Source organism: Megalobrama amblycephala, linkage group LG4 (genome assembly GCF_018812025.1).
Source record: "Megalobrama amblycephala isolate DHTTF-2021 linkage group LG4, ASM1881202v1, whole genome shotgun sequence".
Lineage (NCBI taxonomy): Eukaryota > Metazoa > Chordata > Actinopteri > Cypriniformes > Xenocyprididae > Megalobrama > Megalobrama amblycephala.
Window position 1 is genome coordinate 15,590,214 of NC_063047.1, and position 22,433 is coordinate 15,612,646.

The following is a 22,433-nucleotide window of genomic DNA, read 5'->3' on the forward strand; positions in this document are numbered from 1 at the left end:
AGGGATGCTTTTTAGAAGAGAATGCTTTTTCGTTTTGAACATTTTTTGAATATTTATCATCACTGTTTTTAATCAATAGTGAGAAAATCACATTACAGCTCTTGCTTTACCTCCGTGGAACTAACTTTATTGCGGTGTGGTTGTATTTAGCCTTTTTAAAAAACAAAAAGACAAGATGTGCCTGGCTGCCAAGAAAATGCTAAGGGTCATTCATGTACCAACTCTCATGAGTTCCGAATGTACCCTCTTCCCAAAAAAGGATTTATTTACTTCAGTGTGTCATGTTATTAATAGACTAAAAATAAATAATAACACATGAACTTTGAGATAGAAGCTGTGACCTTAGCTGTGCAGTAGTCAGAGAAATATTTAAGCAATAAAGCAATAAAGGTTTGACTTATGACTGATTCCATCAGATAGGATGTCTGTGAGTCTGTCCATAAATTTCTAAAAAAATAAGTCAGAATATATGCCCATGTACAGATTCTGCTTGGTGTGCATGAACAGCGTCTATAAAAGCCAAGAGGATAGACCAGAAGAGATGCAGAAGACCTCAGAAGTTCCATCCAGTGGTAAGAGCCTATGCTGACTGTGACTGAAAGGCATTTTATCATCATCACTTATGCATTTGCACTTAAAGTAATTGTATTTTTATTTATATTAATATATTTTAATGAATTGTTTTTTTTTGCAATTCAAGGGTAGTGAAAATTTCATCTGGTCTCAAGGACAAAAGGCAAGTGGGTTTGATTCAATGTGTGGATTAGGGTAGAGGAAAACAGTTGTTATAGTCTGTATCATAGATGAAAACTGGTAAAGCATGCTGCTTTAAAAAACTTGTGTAATTTATTTACAAAGAAATATGTTTAAATGTATTAGTAAGATGAATTTAAGGACTGGGTCCCATTGACCCTTTATTTACTGTATTTTTAGGGGCCAAGCATAGACACCTATTGTATTTTATCATGTTATTATACTCTGTTTTTCTTCTTCCACTTTTGAGTCTATAAGAGCCCATAGAACCGTTTGTGGGAAAGTTATACAAATTTGGCACAAACATAGAGGACAGTCTGAACATGAAACACTGCAAATGTGGAGACTTGCAATCATGCTAATAACTTTAAAACTGTAAGAAACAACAAAACTCATGCTGAGTCGATTGCTCCCTATGACCTGAATTTCTGTCATGATATACTGTATACATATATGTCAACTATTAATGTGCATATAAATATAAGTGGCCATAACTATTAAATTTGACACATTTCTTTTGAAACAGAATAAGAAGCAGGAAAGGGACAACTGATGATGGTATAATAGAGCAAAACATGAAATTGGCTCTAACTACAGAACTGTTGGTCTGATTAAATTCAATTAAATTCAAAATTGTTATGCAGTGTTGCTATCATAATCCATGATGGCATTTGCATAAATATAGAAAGGTCTAAATTTCATCATAAAATATTAAATTATTATGATAAAAAAAAAAAAAAAATCTTGGCAGTAATTTCTTAATTTTTGTCAGTAAATCTTATGCATCCACTGATAAAAAAAAACTTTAGTACACTTATCTACAGTGGAGAAAAACTTCTCTCTTTAGAGAGAGGTATTATTTTTCCTCTTTTTACCCAAAATAGGGTATTGTGAGCATTAGTTGAGTACACACATGTAATTTAATGTCTGTTCCATTCATACTCGTAGCCGGAGGATGCTCAAGCAGAAAGTCCACTAAGTGAGACTCATGAATCGACAGTGAGAATCTCTGTATTGAACTGAAACTTCATATATACCACAATTCATATATTCCTGTCCTGTCCCCTGACAACAGCATATCAATTTCATCACCAGAAAGACATATTCAATCAACATTTTTGCCTTTAATGGGCCCCTTACCTGCTTCTTGCTTGCTATCTAAATGTTTATCTAGTATTGTATTTATGTGTCTGTATTCATGTGTAAACCTTAAACTTAGGAATATGTCTCTTTCCTAACACAATTCATGTGTTTCATTTCATGAGTCTTGCCTTTATTGTTACATGGAATATTTATGAAATTTTTAAAAGGATAATTTTATCTTTTCTCTCTTTAGTAAGTCCGCCACCATGAGTACGGACGCGGAGATGGCCGCGTATGGCAAGGCTGCCATTTACCTTCGTAAGCCTGAGAGGGAGAGAATCGAGGCTCAGAGCAAACCATTTGATGCCAAGAACTGCCTGCTATGTGGCTGATGTCAAAGAGTTGTACCTCAAGGGAACAATTAAGAGCAAAGATGGTGGCCAAAGTCACAGTTGAATTTGCTTGACACTAAGGAGGTGAGTTTTAATTTCCATTTCATATAGATGCTCATTAAATTATTATTACATTGTTTTCTTTTATATCTAATATCTAATTTATCAAATTTATAGGAGAGAGTTGCTAAGGAAGAAGATGTCTACCCAATGAATCCTCCCAAGTATGACAAGATTGAGGACATGGCCATGATGACCCATCTCAATGAAGCCTCTGTGCTGTATAACCTCAAAGAGCGTTATGCTGCATGGATGATCTACGTAGGTTCTGAAACAATATAAAACAGGATTTAAGTTCATTTTGTCTGTGTTGTTGCAATCTGACCACTTCTCTACTCATTTCAGACCTACTCTGGGCTCTTCTGCGCAACTGTGAACCCCTACAAGATGCTCCCAGTGTATGATCCAGAAGTGGTGACTGCTTACAGAGGCAAAAAGCGTATGGAGGCCCCTCCCCACATCTTCTCTGTCTCTGACAACGCCTATCAGTTTATGCAGACTGGTAAGACATTATGGAATTGAATTGTATAGAATTCTTTAAGGTGAATTAGATGACGCTGTTAATATAAGAAGGATTTACTGGATATTTTACAAATTACAATCAACAGATAGAGAAAACCAGTCTGTCCTGATTACGTAAGTATTTTCATTTAATCTCAGACCATGACAAAAATTAAAAATTGAAAGTATAATGTAGATGGCAAATCTTTATGGAGATATTTACAAAATAGAATTTAGAAATGAACTTCTGAATATACTTTGAAAAGTCTACATGTCTTTTAATCTTCTGTTTTCTAATCTCTCATAAACCAGTGGAGAATCCGGTGCTGGAAAGACTGTGAACACCAAACGTGTCATCCAGTACTTTGCCACAGTTGCAGTGTCAGGTGGTGGTGAAAAGAAGAAAGAGGGTAAAATAAAGGTACTGTATGAGTCATGAGTCATCAACTATGTCATATATATTTTTTTGAAAGATGTTAATTTACACAAACTATATGATATGTGAATTTGTGAAATGCCTGCAAGCAGTCTTTAGACATGATAATAATAAATAACTGAAAACCCTTCAAACATCACAGGGCTCTCTTGAGGACCAGATCATTGCTGCCAACCCTCTGCTTGAGGCTTATGGTAATGCCAAGACTGTGAGAAATGACAACTCCTCTCGTTTTGTAAGTTAACCACTGTTTATTTACAGTACAGATGGTCAGTTGTGTTAGTTTTTTCTATACAGAGTTTTCTGTAAAGAGATTATTATTATTTATGTATTATGCTATTTTGTTTTAAACAGGGTAAATTTATCAGAATTCACTTTGGTACAACTGGAAAACTGGCTAGTGCTGACATTGAGACATGTAGGTGGACACGATTTCACTGATAAATCCTGCACATTTGTCTTTGTCTGTCACTGTTCAGATGATTGTGACTCAAGTACATTCTCTTAACAGATCTGCTGGAGAAGTCTAGAGTGTCATTCCAGCTTCCAGATGAGAGAGGCTACCACATCTTCTACCAGATGATGACCAACCATAAGCCTGAGCTGATTGGTAGGTGCACATATTTCATTCAATGTTTCAATGCCAGATAATATTGTAAGATACTCTTTTAAAATCTGTGTATTTTACAGAAATGACGCTCCTCACCACCAACCCCTATGACTTCCCCATGTGCAGTCAGGGTCAGATCACAGTGGCCAGCATTGATGATAAAGTGGAGCTGGATGCTACTGATGTGAGTCATTTCTGTTTGAATATTGAATTATTCTATATAAATGGCAAATCATAAATCTCATTCTTCTCTGTAATTTACAGGATGCTATTGACATTCTGGGTTTCAGTAACGAGGAGAAAATGGGCATTTACAAGTTCACTGGAGCTGTGCTTCATCATGGTAACATGAAGTTTAAACAGAAGCAGCGTGAGGAGCAGGCTGAGCCTGACGGCACAGAGGGTGAGACTTGTGTGCTTTTTGCAATATATCTTGAGACCAGTCTTAGTGCTTCTGTTTTATCCTGGGCTTTAAAATAGTAACAGCTGCATCAAATGTGCGTAAAATGTTTAGTGTAAATATAAATTAGAAGTATGCATTGCTGTGCATATCAATACATCTAAAAATAAAAGTAAAAGTACCTGGTGCCTGAATTATTATAATTTTACACATACACAAAAGACTCTGTAGAGCTAAGACAATTTATTTTAAAATGTTTTTAACAGAGGCTGACAAAATCGCCTACCTTCTGGGTTTGAACTCTGCTGAAATGCTAAAGGGTTTGTGCTACCCCAGAGTCAAGGTCGGAAATGAGTTTGTGACCAAAGGTCAGACCGTGCAACAGGTATAGTAACATTTCCAGCATGTCCATGTGTTCAACCAAAAATCTGGCTAATTATTGCAGAAGCAGAATTAAATATCTATTCTACAGGTGTACAACTCTGTCAGCGCCTTGGGCAAATCTATCTATGAGAGGATGTTCTTGTGGATGGTCATTCGTATCAACCAGATGTTGGACACAAAACAACAAAGAAATTTCTACATTGGCGTGCTGGATATTGCTGGCTTTGAGATCTTTGATGTAAGAATGATTATTTTATTTTATGTCACATTGAATCATATTCAGAAGTCAGTAAATGTTTCTGTTATTTTTTCCTCCAGTACAACAGCATGGAGCAGCTGTGCATCAACTTCACCAATGAGAAACTGCAACAGTTTTTCAACCACCACATGTTTGTGCTGGAACAAGAGGAGTACAAGAAGGAGGGCATTGTTTGGGAGTTCATTGACTTCGGCATGGACTTGGCTTCTTGCATTGAGCTCATTGAGAAGGTTTTTAATGGTTTATGAATTTATTCAATGCCACTGTCTATTCTCAAAATGTCATATTTTTTGTAATAAACAACATTCTTTTATAAACAGCCCATGGGTATCTTCTCCATCCTTGAAGAGGAGTGCATGTTCCCCAAGGCTTCAGACACTTCCTTCAAGAACAAGCTGTATGATCAGCATCTTGGCAAAAACAATGCTTTCCAGAAACCAAAGCCTGCCAAAGGCAAGGCCGAAGCCCACTTCTCCCTGGTTCACTACGCTGGAACTGTAGACTACAACATCACTGGCTGGTTGGACAAGAACAAGGATCCATTGAATGAATCTGTTCTGCAGCTGTACCAGAAGTCTTCTAACAAACTGCTGGCTTCTCTCTACCCAGCTGTTGTTGAAGGTAAAGAAAAAAAAACCAAAACAACAACAACAAATTAACCAAAATTTTTTCTTTTTTTTTGCATTTATACATGTTGCTTTATATTTGCATATCAATAGATACTACTAAAAAGGGTGGCAAGAAGAAGGGTGGATCCATGCAGACTGTGTCCTCCCAGTTCAGGGTATGTATAAAGATGACATCACAGCAATATTGCTGTACTTGAGGAAAAAAATGAAATACAAAGCATGCCAACCCTTTTCTATTCTCCACAGGAGAACTTGGGCAAACTCATGACCAACTTGAGGAGCACTCACCCTCACTTTGTGCGCTGTCTGATTCCTAATGAGTCCAAGACTCCAGGTAAAGTATTAAAGACTTAAGATATACAAAGTTCTGCCATGAAACTCTAGATGGCGCAGGCTAATAGGTCCTTTAAATCAACCTGCTCGTAATCACATCATTATCTATAGGGCACAGCTGATTGGTTCCTGCTGTATCAGTAGCCAATGAGCTTGCGTGCTCAACCTTCAAAACATTTTGGTGGCATGCCTAGCAGCGCTTCAGAAACCCTCCACCTTCCCCAGCTCTCCCTGTATAGATCTGCTGGGGATAATTCATTTACGCTATATTGTACAGCAGCAGCATCTCTTACTTGCTCACAGCAGTGTGCCGTGTATGTATTGGCAGTAGCAAGTCACGTACTTGCTCTGCAGCAGCAATAACCTACAGCAGCAGAAGCAATAAACACTCCGAGAGTTGTCATGACAGAAATTCTGGCACTCAATATATATGATGAAGTTAATTTACCAAGTTCATGGTGTAAACTGTTCGTTATAGGTCTCATGGAGAACTTCCTGGTTATCCACCAGCTGAGGTGTAACGGTGTACTGGAGGGTATCAGAATCTGCAGAAAGGGCTTCCCCAGCAGAATCCAATATGGTGACTTTAAGCAGAGGTAAATTAAACCACATGAAAATACCATTTCCTGTAGGAGTCTCCTAATTAAAAGAAATGAAGTATTTTGATAAATTTTCCACAGATACAAGGTGCTGAATGCTGGTGTTATCCCTGAAGGACAGTTTATGGATAACAAGAAGGCGAGTGAGAAACTCCTGGGATCCATCGACGTTCCTCATGATGAGTACAGATTTGGACACACAAAGGTTCATATTCAGCAGTGAACTTTCAAAGATTCTCTGATTATGATCATTTAGCCTATACAGATTAAATCAATATCTTTTGATTTATTGTTTTACATAAATTCAGGTGTTCTTCAAAGCTGGTCTTCTGGGTACTCTTGAGGAGATGCGTGATGAGAAACTGGCTACTCTGGTCACAATGACTCAGGCTCTCTGCCGTGGCTACGTGATGAGGAAGGAGTATGTGAAAATGACGGAGAGGAGGTGAGTATTGTCATGAGTAAAGGTGACATCAATGATAACTGTGTAAACAGTAAATAATGATAATTATGCCATTTAATGATGAATTATTCACAGGGAGTCCATTTACACTATCCAATACAACATCCGCTCATTCATGAATGTCAAACACTGGCCATGGATGAAGGTTTACTACAAGATTAAGCCTCTGCTGAAGAGTGCCGAGACTGAGAAGGAGCTGTCGGGCATGAAAGAGGACTTTATAAAATGCAAAGAGGCTTTGGCTAAGTCTGAAGCCAAAAAGAAGGAGCTTGAAGAGAAGATGGTATCACTGCTGCAAGAGAAAAATGATCTGCAGCTGCAAGTAGCATCTGTGAGTATTTCTACTTGAATTAACTGATTTTGGCTCCATTAAAATGAGCAATGTGGTTTCCAATGAAATAGCAATCTATTTTACTAACAGGAAACTGAGAATCTCTCAGATGCTGAGGAGAGGTGTGAGGGTCTGATCAAGAGCAAAATCCAGCTTGAAGGTAAACTCAAAGAGACAACTGAAAGACTGGAGGATGAGGAAGAAATCAATGCTGAACTGACAGCCAAGAAGAGGAAACTGGAGGATGAGTGCTCTGAGCTGAAGAAAGACATTGATGACCTTGAGCTCACCTTGGCTAAAGTGGAGAAGGAAAAACATGCCACTGAGAATAAGGTTGGAGACTGAGTTGGTTTAAGATTAGATTTAATCTCCGTCTTATATATTGATATAGAATATACATTGTAAAATATAACCTCACTTGAAACAAAAAAAAATCACACAGGTCAAGAACTTGACTGAGGAAATGACATCTCAGGATGAGAGCCTTGCCAAGCTTACGAAGGAGAAGAAAGCCCTCCAAGAGGCACATCAGCAGACACTGGATGATCTTCAGGCCGAGGAGGACAAAGTCAACACCCTGACCAAATCCAAGACAAAGCTTGAGCAGCAAGTTGATGATGTGAGTTGATTATGTGAATTAATTATATTAAATTACATATTATTAACAAAGTTCGGGAGAAGCATGTTGCCTAATTAACCCGAGAGAAGCGCATTCAGTTGATCAACTCAATAACGAGAAGAGGTATATATATATATATATACAGCATACTTACCTCTGTTCATTAACAGTTTATCAGCATCCCTCCACCACCCCATCACCTCACTTCTAGATCTAACCATTCTTATCAGAACCAGGGGGAGTTCTCTAGGTTCGGGCCAAACTCCAAGCTCAGAGCCCTCCCATATTTTGTATATCATTTTCCTGTAGCTTGAGGGTTCCCTTGAACAAGAGAAGAAGCTCCGCATGGACCTGGAGAGGGCCAAGAGAAAGCTTGAAGGAGACCTGAAATTATCACAAGAGTCCGTCATGGACCTGGAGAATGACAAGCAGCAATCTGATGAGAAAATAAAAAAGTAATTAAAGCATAAAATCTTTGAAAACATTGAAAACTTTTATTGTTGTGTTATCGTTTTTTTTTTTTTTTTTTTTTTTTTTTTTTTACAAACTACTTATTGTTGAACACCCACAGGAAAGACTTTGAAACAAGCCAGCTGCTTAGCAAGATAGAAGATGAACAATCTCTGGGTGCTCAACTCCAAAAAAAGATCAAGGAGCTTCAGGTATTTTGAGATTTTATACATTATGATCATTATGATCAAGTACATTATCACCCAAAATCTAATGAACTATTTTCCACCATAGGCTCGCATTGAGGAACTGGAGGAAGAGATCGAGGCTGAGCGTGCTGCTCGTGCCAAGGTTGAGAAGCAGAGAGCTGATCTCTCCAGGGAACTTGAGGAGATCAGTGAGAGGCTTGAGGAGGCTGGAGGAGCCAATTCTGCTCAGATCGAGATGAATAAGAAGCGTGAAGCTGAATTCCAGAAGCTGCGTCGTGATCTTGAAGAGTCCACCCTCCAGCATGAAGCTACAGCTGCTGCCCTACGCAAGAAGCAGGCAGACAGTGTGGCCGAGCTGGGAGAGCAAATCGACAACCTGCAGCGTGTCAAGCAGAAGCTTGAGAAGGAGAAGAGTGAATACAAAATGGAGATTGATGATCTTTCCAGCAACATGGAAGCTGTTGCCAAAGCAAAGGTTGGGAAATATTCTGAAGAATATATGTGACCCGTGCTTGCAAAATGAGTCGAAATGCCCACAAGCTAATTACGAGCTACAGGCAAAACAACTGAAAAATTACGATTTTGGTCAAATTTGAGGTTTTTACAAAAATTTTATTTGTATGTTTTCTGAGAGGTGTACCTTCCTTAATCTTTCCTTTGTTTTAATAATCATGAAAAATTGCAGTTTTTCTCTGCTGGCTTCTTGACAACTGGTACTTCCCCTCAGCACAAGTTTGGCAACGTTGTAAAGTGAAGCATACTCTTGCGAAATGATCTTAACTAGATTTTTCTCAAAATTGACTTTGCTAACTCTATCGACTTCAAATAGGTGTAGCTAAGTCCTTTTTTGTCTGCTTCCAACAAATCATCCTTTTTGTCTGTTTCCACATCATACATTTTTGAAAATGCGCTCAATATGACGCCAGCATGGGTCACATATAACAAGAAGTTTTTTTTTCAAATATCTAATGACTTTTGTATTTACAGGGCAATCTTGAGAAGATGTGCCGCACACTTGAGGACCAATTTAGTGAAATGAAGTCCAAGAATGACGAGAACTGTCGCCAGATAAATGATCTCAGTGCTCAAAGAGCAAGATTTCAAACTGAAAATGGTAACTAATGACAAATTGTGACCAATCATGAACAAATCAATATTATATCAAAAGTAATTAATGTCAATAATTAACAATAATCATAAAAAAACAATAATAGTGTATTACTATTGTTCACCAGTGAATTTCTGACTGTAACAAAGTCTTATTAGAGGATTTTTTTTATGTTGACTGATAAAATCTTACATCCATTTGTTTTGAAATGAACTGATAGAGACATAGCACAATCTGACACAGTGAATTTGAAAATATACAGGTGAATTTGGCCGTCAGCTGGAGGAGAAGGAAGCTCTAGTTTCTCAGCTCACCAGAGGCAAACAAGCTTTCACTCAGCAAATTGAGGAGCTTAAGAGGCATATTGAAGAGGAGGTTAAGGTAATACAGCATAATCAATACATACATATACTTGTACATTACTATAATGCAGAGACTAGCTAATAATTATGTGACTTTGTCTCCTAGGCTAAGAACGCACTGGCCCATGCTGTACAATCAGCCCGTCATGACTGTGACCTGCTCCGTGAGCAGTTTGAGGAAGAGCAGGAGGCAAAGGCTGAGCTGCAGCGGGGAATGTCAAAGGCCAACAGCGAGGTTGCTCAATGGAGAACCAAATATGAAACTGATGCCATTCAGCGCACTGAGGAGCTTGAAGAGTCCAAGTATGTATATTATTGAATAATATTCTCAATTCTCACAGCTATATTATAGATTAGAATTTAGAATAATGTGTATTACTTAACAGGAAGAAGCTGGCTCAGCGTCTGCAAGAGGCAGAGGAACAAGTTGAGGCAGTGAACTCCAAATGTGCATCTCTGGAGAAGACCAAACAGAGACTACAGGCTGAGGTGGAGGACCTCATGATTGATGTGGAGAGAGCCAATGGTTTGGCTGCTAACCTTGACAAGAAGCAGAAGAACTTTGACAAGGTAAACAATTTTAGTCATATGATATTCTCTTTGTAAAATATTGCTGGAATGGGCTTTGTTTCATTTTTTTTTTTAAACAAACCTGAAATATCTCCACTAAAGGTCCTGGCAGAATGGAAGCAGAAATATGAGGAAGGTCAGGCAGAGCTGGAAGGTGCCCAGAAAGAGGCTCGTTCACTCAGTACTGAGCTGTTCAAGATGAAGAACTCCTATGAAGAAAGTCTGGATCAACTGGAGACCATCAAGAGAGAGAACAAGAATCTGCAGCGTAAGAATGAAACCATTAAATTAGAGAGAGAGAGAAAAATAATGTTCTAATTCTCAGTGAGCATTAAAAAGTAAGCACATATGATTAATGAATGTTTATTATGATAAAGATTATATATTTTTTTCTTTCTATAGAGGAGATTTCAGATCTGACAGAGCAGTTAAGTGAGACTGGGAAAGGCATCCATGAGCTGGAAAAGGCCAAAAAGACAGTGGAGACTGAGAAGGCAGAGATTCAGACCGCCCTGGAGGAGGCTGAAGTAAGTATCTGAAGATCAATATGGAATTCTTGCTAGAACCATTATACTATGTTGTTAATATATATTTTCATTTTCACATTTAAATGCAGTTTTTATATTTCATAGGGCACCCTGGAGCATGAGGAGTCCAAGATTCTTCGTGTCCAGCTTGAGCTAAATCAGGTCAAAAGTGAGATTGACAGGAAGCTTGCAGAGAAGGATGAGGAGATGGAACAGATCAAGAGGAACAGCCAGAGAGTAATTGAATCCATGCAGAGCACTCTGGACTCTGAAGTTAGGAGCAGGAATGATGCTCTGAGAATCAAGAAGAAGATGGAGGGAGACCTTAATGAGATGGAGATTCAGCTAAGCCATGCCAATCGCCAGGCTGCTGAGGCCCAAAAACAGCTCAGGAACGTTCAGGGACAACTCAAGGTATGTGACATCTTTTTGACTTTGGGATGTATTCATATTTTTTTTATAATCTAACATGTGAAAAAGCATGTGAAGATAAGCTCTATAGATAAAGCATTTACATATTTAAAGCCCAACAGAAAGCACATCAAAAGCTCATTGTAAAGCTTTTGTTGTGTTCAGGATGCCCAACTGCACCTTGATGATGCCCAGAGAGGACAGGAAGACATGAAGGAGCAGGTAGCCATGGTGGAGCGCAGAAACACTCTGATGCAGTCTGAGATTGAGGAGCTGAGAGGTGCTCTAGAGCAGACAGAGAGAGGCCGCAAAGTGGCTGAACAAGAGCTGGTGGATATCAGCGAGCGTGTTGGGCTGCTGCACTCTCAGGTAAGTGCATATTGTTTCCCTGAAATTAAGGAAATTGAGAGCATCATTCAAAATGTTCATACTGTTGCCAATCATTTTGTAGAATACAAGTCTCCTGAACACCAAGAAGAAGCTTGAGGCTGACCTTATTCATGTCCAGAGTGAAGTTGATGACACAGTACAGGAAGCCAGAAATGCAGAGGAGAAGGCCAAGAAGGCCATCACTGATGTGAGTAACAGTAGCAGTCAAATGCCTCACCAAGACACGTGTGTACTTAAAAAATGTGGAACTAATGAATTTCTGCATTCACGCAAAAGGCTGCAATGATGGCAGAAGAGCTCAAGAAAGAGCAGGACACCAGTTCTCACCTTGAGAGGATGAAGAAGAATCTGGAGGTCACAGTGAAGGACCTGCAGCACCGTCTGGATGAGGCTGAGAATCTGGCCATGAAGGGAGGAAAGAAACAACTCCAGAAACTGGAGTCCAGAGTAAGCCTCTTTATAGTTATGATGTGGGCAATGTGAAGTATGTTATAATATTATAAATTATGAATGAATTGTTTGATTAAAAATAATCTCTACTATAGGTTCGTGAGCTTGAGACTGAAGTTGAAGCAGAGCAGAGACGTGGAGCTGATGCTGTTAAGGGTGTCCGCAAATATGAGAGGAGAGTGAAAGAGCTCACTTATCAGGTATGACTATATTCCTCATAAGTTTGTTCAGACAAAAGAGTTCGTATAATATTGTATGTACTGACAATACCTATTTTTTAGTAAAGGATCAAGACTTAATCTAGTAAATATGTGTATTTTTTGAAGACTGACGAGGACAAGAAGAACGTCGCCAGACTCCAGGATCTGGTTGACAAACTGCAGCTGAAGGTCAAAGCCTACAAGAGGCAGTCTGAAGAGGCGGTATGTAAAACCTAATAGAACATTTTGACACTGTAATTATTTATATTTGAATGCTAATTTGATGATACATGAGCCATATATTATATTATATTTAAAAAATAAAAAAACTTTAGGAGGAGCAAGCCAATGGTTACCTGTCCAAGTTGAGGAAGGTGCAGCATGAGCTGGAAGAGGCTGAGGAGCGTGCTGACATTTCTGAGTCTCAGGTCAACAAGCTCAGAGTTAAGAGCCGTGATGCTGGAAAGGTTAGACTGGGTAGATGAGTTATTTCATTATTAAAACTTGTTTATCCAAATACATAAACTACCTCTTCGCAGAAGTATAGTGGAACTATGACAATTGCATTTTGCTGATGTTACATGTCCTGTATGACATTTGCACACCTGTATTATCTTCATTATGTAAATGGAGCACATTTTTGCTAATAAGGCTGTTTGCCTCTTCCTTATTTCCCAGGCCAAAGAAGAATGAAGCTTTAAAACTTGAAAGGAGCATTTACTGAAGTCATATAATATGAATGTTTAGTGTAAACGTACCTTTCTTAATAAACTCTCATATTTCATCAAATAATAAGACTTTGTGTGATTTTTTTTTTTTTTTTTTTTTTTTCAGCATGATACACTTATTATTCATATCATAAGAGTGCTGATTATCAAGAGTGTCTTGAATCTCTCAAATTTGAACTCTTAAAGGTTCCATAAAAGTTAAAAAGGGTCCATAAAACGTAATACTCATCTTCACTGAATGCATTCACACAAATATTTCTGCTATAAAGTTTCCACACTGGATTGATGTTATCTTCCTCAAATAATTTTAGAAAATACTCTACTCAACATTACAGTGTAAAATAGTATTCTGAGTCTTAAACAGTTAAACCTCAATGCTATTCAAATTAACACAACACCATTATAAAAATCAGACCATACTGTACCTATTTGAATATACTGTAAAGCTTAAAACTGGACTACTGCAATGTTCTGTGAACCAGCCTTCCAGTTAGCACAATTACGCCTTTACAGATGTATCACGCACCGTTCACACACCAAGCACTGAATAAGCCAGAGATGGCTCAGTCACACCCAGTCTATAATATCTCACAAATGTGTGCAGTGATGCCCAGCTCACCGCAGCACAAATGTCCTAAATAGAAACATCCCTGAACAGTGCCCAGAAGTATAGCCATTCCTGGAGTGAGCTCGAAGCCCTGATGGAGATTGTAAAAGCTACGGAACATGTTATCTGTTTCTGATGAAGATTAGTTAGATTACTGTAATGCATTACTAGCTGGTTATCCTGCATTCTCAATAAAAAGCTACAATTAGACCAAAATGCAGCTGCTGGAGTTCTTACTAGATCAAGAAAGTATGATCACATAACACCAATTTTATCATCTCTGGACTGGTTACCTATTATTTATTTTATTTATTTATTTATTTGCTTTTTAAGAGAGGACAATACACATTAATTAACACAAGAAACAAATCTCTTATGTAAATGTGCCAGATTTAGCCATTCTGGCTAATTTTCATCTGCAGTCCCTGGCAGGTTGATTGTAAACATACACACAAAAACAAAAAACTAAAAAGTCCATACAAAACCAAAAGCCAACAAGGAACCACTATTTATGAAGACATATTTGATTATCCAATAACCACCCTTTTATCATTTTAGAGAAAGAAGCAAGAGATGTAATATTTCTTAGTTCTATGGGTATTCCATATGGGTATTCCATTTCTTAGTATTCCAAGTATGTACTGAGAAAATACTGACTGCCCAAAAGCACTTCTGCTATGAGGTATCAACTGACTCGTCTTACCTCGATCACCGAAGAGCTAGTCAAAACCCTGCAAAGCATGCGCACCCCGCCGGCAGACGCCAGTCCGCCATCAACCACGCCACCCACGGCGTCTGCCACACCGGCCCTCTCCACGAGCAGTCCCCGCCTAGCCTTCCCGGAAAAGTATGACGGTTCACCCGCTCGATGCAAAGGCTTCCTGTTACAATGCTCGCTGTTCCTGTCTCAACAACCGGCTCTGTACCCAAATGATGTGAGCCGTATAGCGTTCGTATGTTCTCTGCTCACCGGGAGGGCTTTGGAATGGGCCACCACGGTGTGGCATAATGGCCAATCGGCGTTTACATCGTTAGAGGAATTCCTGCAGCACTTCCGCGAGGTGTTTGAGCATGCTGAAGGCGGCAAGGAGGCTGGTGAGTTGCTTTTAGCTCTTCGTCAGGGCAGACAAACTGCTGCGGATTATGCGCTGACTTTTCGCACACTCGCGGCGCAAACATCATGGGTTGATGACACCCTTAAACTGCTCTTTCGCAAGGGACTAAACACCGAGTTGCAGTCGGAGTTGGCATGCCGTGACGAGGGACGCTCTCTCAACAGCTACATTGAATTGGCTATCCGTGTTGATAATCTGATCCGCTCACGCCGCCCAGCCCGTTATACCCCGACCACATCCATGCCTTTACCCACACCTGCCGCAGCGGAGGCTGAGCCCATGCAGATCGGCTCCACTCACCTGTCTACTGAGGAACGTGAGAGGCGGATTCAACAACGGCTTTGCCTTTACTGCGGTCAGCCCGGCCACATGAGATCCTCGTGCCCCACTCGTCCTCCCAGTCGAACTTCTTCTACGGTGAGTTCCATTTCTACCTCACCTACCATTGAAATCCCGGCTGAACTGTTGTATAAAGATGAATCCATGCACACGCTTGCCATGATTGATTCTGGGGCAGCGGGCAATTTCATGGACCTCAATTTCGCCAAGTCTAGAAACATTCCTCTAATACCTTGTCATTCTGTATTGTCAGTGGCAGCGCTAGACGGACGCCCCCTGGGGACTGGACAGGTGAAGTTCACCTCCGATGACATCATCCTGCAGGTCGGTTCACTTCATAAAGAGACCCTACGTTTTTTCATCATCGACTCCCCACAAAATCCCATCATCCTCGGATTACCCTGGCTGCGCAGACACAATCCACAAATCTCCTGGGCAGAAAACCAGATAACTCACTGGTCCGAGGAATGCCATAAGACCTGTATCCAGTCCCCCACGCGTCCACGCACAGACGAATCCCCATCTTTCAGTGACCAACTACCCAGTGATTATGCAGATCTCTCAGTTGCATTCAGCAAGAGCCAGGCGGCCCAACTACCACCCCATCGTCCCAGTGACTGTGCCATCGATCTCCTACCGGGTTCCACGCCACCCAGGGGCCGCATCTTCCCACTGTCACAACCTGAATCGGAAGCTATGCAACGCTATATCGAAGAGGAACTGGCAAAGGGCTTCATTCGTCCATCAACCTCTCCCGCATCCGCTGGGTTCTTTTTCGTAAAGAAAAAGGACGGGGGCTTAAGACCCTGTATTGACTACCGGGGTCTCAACGAAATAACAGTGAAATTCCGCTACCCTTTACCTTTGGTTCCCGCAGCCCTAGAACAGCTCCGATCAGCCCGCTTCTTCACCAAACTAGACCTCCGGAGCGCCTATAATCTCATTCGCATCCGGGAGGGGGATGAATGGAAGACGGCCTTCTCAACCACCTCTGGGCACTACGAATATCGGGTCATGCCGTTCGGCCTAGTCAACAGTCCGTCCGTCTTTCAAGCATTCATAAATGACGTTTTCCGGGACATCATAGTTCATAGTTTACATTGATGACATCCTGGTCTACTCCACCACCCTCACGGAACACATCCAGCAGGTCCGCGCTGTCCTCCAACGTCTCATCGACCACCACCTATACGCTAAGCTTGAAAAATGTGAATTCCATCAAACTTCCACTTCCTTTCTGGGATACATAATCAGCGCAGATGGGGTGGCCATGGAGGACAAGAAGGTCCAAGCAGTGGTGAGATAGCCGTTGCCGTCAAATATTAAGGAGCTCCAGCGTTTCCTGGGGTTCGCCAATTTCTATCGGCGTTTCATCAGAAACTTCAGTCTGGTCGCCGCGCCACTCACTTCGATGTTAAAGAAGGGAACTTCAAGACTCGTCTGGTCCAGTGTCGCTTCAGAAGCCTTTCAGAACCTGAAACAGTTGTTCACCACTGCCCCCATTCTTCACCACCCAGACCCCGAACGCGAGTTTATTGTAGAGGTAGATGCCTCCAACACGGGCATTGGGGCTATACTCTCCCAGCGGCATGGCAGTCCTCCCAAGATGTTTCCTTGCGCCTATTATTCACGCAAACTAAGCCCTGCTGAACAGAATTATGATGTGGGAGATCGGGAACTCCTGGCAATCAAGGCCGCGCTGGAACAATGGCGACACTGGCTGGAGGGAAGTAAACACCCGTTCACAGTCCTGACCGACCACCGCAATTTGGAATACCTGCGAGCCGCCAAACGACTCAACCACCGCCAAGCTCGATGGGCGCTGTTCTTCACTCGCTTCGTGTTCACTGTGACCTACCGCCCAGGATCCAAGAATATCAAAGCTGATGCTCTATCACGCCAGTTCGAATCTGTTGTCTCACCGCCCAGCAAAGAACCCATTCTCCCTTCATCCATCGTCCTGGCGCCTATACAATGGGACATCATGTCAGAGATTACCAACGCTCAACTCACAGATCCCTCACCGGCCGCATGCCCCGCGTCACTAACCTACGTACCTGCCGCTCTTCGTCAGCGAGTACTGCACATGATACACACTTCCCCCAGCGCTGGCCATCCCGGCATCGCCGCTACTACACAACTGGTCAAGAACCGTTTCTGGTGGCCTTCCCTGCAGACAGACATAATCCATTACATTCAGAACTGTGCCATTTGTCAAACCACCAAGTCACCCAGACAGCTACCTGCCGGCCTTCTTCAACCGCTGCCCATACCTCAACGGCCCTGGTCCCACATTACCATAGACTTCGTTACGGACTTGCCAAACTCTCAGGGTCTCACCACCATCCTCACCGTAGTGGACCGCTTCTCAAAGGCCTGTCGGTTCATTCCTCTGCCTAAACTACCGTCCGCCCTAGAGACCGCAGAACAGCTGTGCAACCAAGTATTCCGGTTCTACGGTCTCCCCGAGGACATTGTCTCCGATAGAGGGCCCCAATTCACCTCACGCCTATGGACGGCCTTCTTTCAGAAACTTAACGTCAACATAAGCCTCACTTCTGGCTACCATCCAGAGGCCAATGGCCAGGCAGAGAGAATGAACCAGGAACTCATCCGTTACCTCCGCTCCTACTGCCACCAGAATCAGACTGATTGGCGTCGGTATCTGTTCTGGGCCGAATACGCTCAGAATTCGCTCCGGAAACCAGCTACGGGTCTCACGCCCTTCAAGTGTATCTTAGGATACCAGCCACCTCTGTTCCCTTGGTCAGGTGAACCCACCGATCTCCCCGCTGTGGACAGCTGGCTTCGCAAAAGTGAGGCAGTCTGGAATGAGGCTCACGTTCACCTTCAAAGAGCAGTCAGGCGTCAGAAGGAACAAGCAGACCAAACGCGTCGTCCAGCTCCTGGTTATCATCCTGGTCAGTGGGTCTGGCTCTCCACCCGGAATCTTCGTCTTCAACTTCCCTGCAAGAAACTCAACCCTAGGTACGTGGGTCCATTCAAAGTCATCCGTCAAATCACACCAGTATCCTTCCGTCTAGCTTTACCCCCTGAATACCGTATCTCACCCACTTTCCATGTCTCTCTGCTTAAGCCCGCAGGTGGTCCGAGAGGAGGGGAGAGCCTAGAGGGGGTCGGTGACCAGAGACCTCCTCCCCTCATCATCGAAGGCGAGGAGGCTTACCAGGTCCACGAACTACTGGATTCCAGGCGCCGGGGTCGCTTGCTGCAGTATCTAGTCGACTGGGAGGGGTTTGGCCCGGAGGAGCGGTCTTGGGTCAACAGCAACGATATCCTGGACCCCAACCTCATCGTCGAATTCCACAGGACCCATCCGGAGCGTCGCGAAGTCTTGTTTTGCCCCGGCCAACAATTCTGAGCGTTTTTCCCATGTGTTTGTTTATCTTGTGTATGACCCTGGACTGCCTTTACCACTCTGATTCTGATCGCTGCCTGCCTTGTGTTCTGTTTGCCTGCCATCTGGTTTCTCCTACCCTGTCTGCCGCCAGCCCTGACCGTCTGCCTGTCCCTGATACTGAGTTTGTCTTGCTTCCTATACTGCCTTTGCCGTTGTTTGACCCCAGCCTGTATGACCACGGTTTTCTAATAAAGCTGCACATGGATTATTCCGAGTCTGCTTCGTTACAGTTTCATAAGTAATCTAATTGTTTCATTTAGCTAAGGTAAATATTCTTTTTGTCCTGGTTTAGGTTTCACTTTCCTTGTATAACGGTTTATAATTTTTTGAATTTCAGTCATGAAAAAATTACAGTTTTGGTCTACACTCTCATATGTCAAATAATCACCCCAGTCTATTTCATTTACTGTTTTTTTTTTTTTTAATTATCCAACTGACTTTTAGGTATTTTATATTTTTCTACCTTTTTATCAGATGTTAGATTAAATCTGCTTTTAGTGAGCTTTCTTACTATCAAGATCATATTGTGATTGGATAGTCCAGTTACTAGATTATAACACTTCTTTATCCTTCCTGGTCTATTAGTAAAAGCCAGATCAATACACGTTTCTGAGGACCTAGTTAACCTAGTTGGCCCTTCAATAATCGGTCTAAAATCATAATGCCCAGTTGTAATTTTTAACTTCTTCCTTTGTACTTCATCATTCCAGTTTATATTAAAATCTCCAAATAAAATAATCTCCTTATTTGTATCACATTCTTTGATAAGAGCATCCAATCTTTCATAAAATACAGCCTTAGCAGATGGTGGTCTATAAATTCCAATTACAGTAAATGACATTTGCTCAGACAATATTAGTTTAAGTAAGACAAATACATTCTAATTCATTTATACTTGACCACTGAATTTGCTCACATCTTATACTGTCCTTGACATAAAATAACACACCTCCTCCCCTACCATCAATTCTATCTCGTCTATACATTTTATAGCCACACACATTTAACATATCGACAGGGGAATTTTCATGCAACCATGTTTCTGATAAACATAAAAAAATCAAAATTTGACTCGTATAAAAGATGTTGTATTTGATCATTTTTAGGAATGACACTTCGAATGTTTAAATGTCCACCTAGTATTCCACTTGGTTTCGATCGATGATCCCAAAGTATGCGAGCATGATTTACTGTTCTAAAAAGTTTAAAACTCCGATGCTTTACGATTGCCGGATTTATCTTGTGCGTTGGTTTATTCAGTGATGTTAAAGTAGCACTCTGCACATGATTCGATGTAACCGATTGAACATCGTCTGTCTGAAATGTAGTCACTGACATCGAATCAATGAAAGACTCACTCAGTCGGCCAGCATCCACAGTAAGCGAGTCGCCGTCAATAGAATGACCACATACCAAAGTAGTATCCTCTGAAGACAAACGCTGACACACACTCCCCGCAAATGCCGCTGGATGGTACCGATTTAGGCCCACCTCGTCCGCACATGGCCCAGGATGCATGGTCCGGGATTCCAGACCTACCTCATTCGCACATGGCCCGGGATTCAGATGCACATCCCCCGCAAGCAACAGCGTGACAAGCAGGTATCCAGAAAATTTCCTCAACAGTTTTGATGATATTAAGTTCTGTATCATTTATAAAGTAATAGGCTGCCAACTCTCACGCATTTAGCGTGAGACTCACGCAATTGACCAAATTCTCACGCTCTCACGCCACACCCCCATATTCTCACGCAGACTTGTGCAGCAGTGAGGGAAAAAAAATAACGCCGCATGATCTCGCAAAGCAACGCACAGAGTCCAGACAGACAGTGCACAGTGAGTTTTTTGTGACAATTGTGAGGGAAATACACAATTTATTCCCATAAACTGTGTAGTCAGCCGTTCTCCCTCCCATCTGCACCGTGTGAATTGTGAATGCAGGCAGGTCAGTGAGTTACAGGGCGCTCCGTGTCTCCGTCCAGTTTAGGCTAGTAACTAATAGGCCTATGCTGTTATGTAGTTTATAGGGGTGTGACGAGCGAGAAAATTGTGACGAGATTTCTCGTCGAGGCGAAAAGTAGTCTCGTGATGTTGCCATGACATGCCATGACGGACATGCCATGAGTGTTAGGATGATTAGGAAAGAATATGCCACCTCTATGTTTACATTACGCCTCCACTGTCGTTTTGCTTTGTATTTAAATAAAAAAAAACATTTAATTCAGTTGGATAACGGTCGCCGCCGCTCCATATTCAGAGTTACGCGCGATCACGAAAGTGAAAGTAAACGTGAGCGCGCGTTCAAACATGATTTCAGTACCACGCATTTTGAAAGCGGCTCCCTGATGAATGCAAATATCTCTCAATATGAAAGCTATTTTAGGCTGGGCAGTGTAGTTGTAACCATCTCTTAGCTCTGTATCAAAGAAAAATTTGGTCTTATTTGCACTTTGAATATTGAGAGAGTGCGATTATTGTAAAGTGTTACCATAAAAATGAATAACAGTTTTCTCTTAATCTTATTAAGCACAAACAGTAAGGTTTCATTTGTTAACATTAGTTAATGCACTGTGAACTATCATGAACTAACAATGAATTACTATTTTTAATAACTAACATTAACAAAGATTAAAGGGATAGTTCACCCAAAAATGAAAATTTGATGTTTATCTGCTTACCCCCAGAACATCCAAGATGTAGGTGTCTTTGTTTCTTCACTAGAACACAAATGATGATTTTAACTCCAACCGTTGCCATCTGTCAGTCAAATAATGCTAGTGGATGGGAACTTCTACAATAAGAGTAAATAAAACTTGCTTAGACAAGTCCAAATTAAACCCTGCAGCTCGTGACGATACATTGATGTCCTAAGACAAGAAACGATCGGTTTGTGCGAGAAACCGAACAGTATTTATATAATTTTTTACCCCTAATACACCACTCGATTCGTTTGGTCTGATCGCGCTCTGACAACGGCAGTGATGTCTCGCTCTCATTGAAGTATATGCGCGAGACATCACTGCCGCTGTCAGAGTGCGATCAGACCAAACGAATCGAGTGATGAATGCAGTTGGACATAGTGGTGTATTAGAGGTAAAAAATGATATAAATACTGTTCGGTTTCTCACACAAACCGATCGTTTCGTGTCTTAAGACATCAATGTGTCGTCACGAGCCGCAGGGTTTCATTTGGATTTGTCTGTCGTGTTTTATTTACTCTTATAGTCCAAGTTCCCGCTGACTTGCATTATACCACTGACAGACGGAAGCGGTTGCAGTTAAAAATCATCATTTGTGTTCTACTGAAGAAACAAAGACACCTACATCTTGGATGCGCTGGGGGTAAGCAGATAAACATCAAATTTTAATTTTTGGGTGAACTATCCCTTTAATAAATACTGTAGCAAACATGTTGCTCATTGTTAGTTGATGTTGGTTAATACATTAATGTTAATAAACGAGACCTTATTGTAAAGTGTTACCATTTTTATTTATACTGTTTTTATTTCTATGATCAGTTTGTGGAAAATAGTTCAGGTAGGAGGTCAAACGTTGTAGAAGCTCATAAATCATGTACAGTAAGGTCTGAAGAGACTGAAATCATACAGAAGAGAAGTCAAGTCAGTTGAGTTTGTGGCAAAACCTTTTACTGTGCTTGAGTATTGTTGTCTTTTACTGCATATGATAATTCATA

At 41.2% G+C, this 22,433-nt stretch overlaps 1 pseudogene; it reads left to right on the forward strand.

The window, feature by feature from the left end:
• The first annotated feature begins 556 nt into the window (after positions 1-556).
• LOC125266788 lies at positions 557-13,318 on the forward strand (annotated as a pseudogene).
• The last annotated feature ends 9,115 nt before the right edge of the window (positions 13,319-22,433 follow it).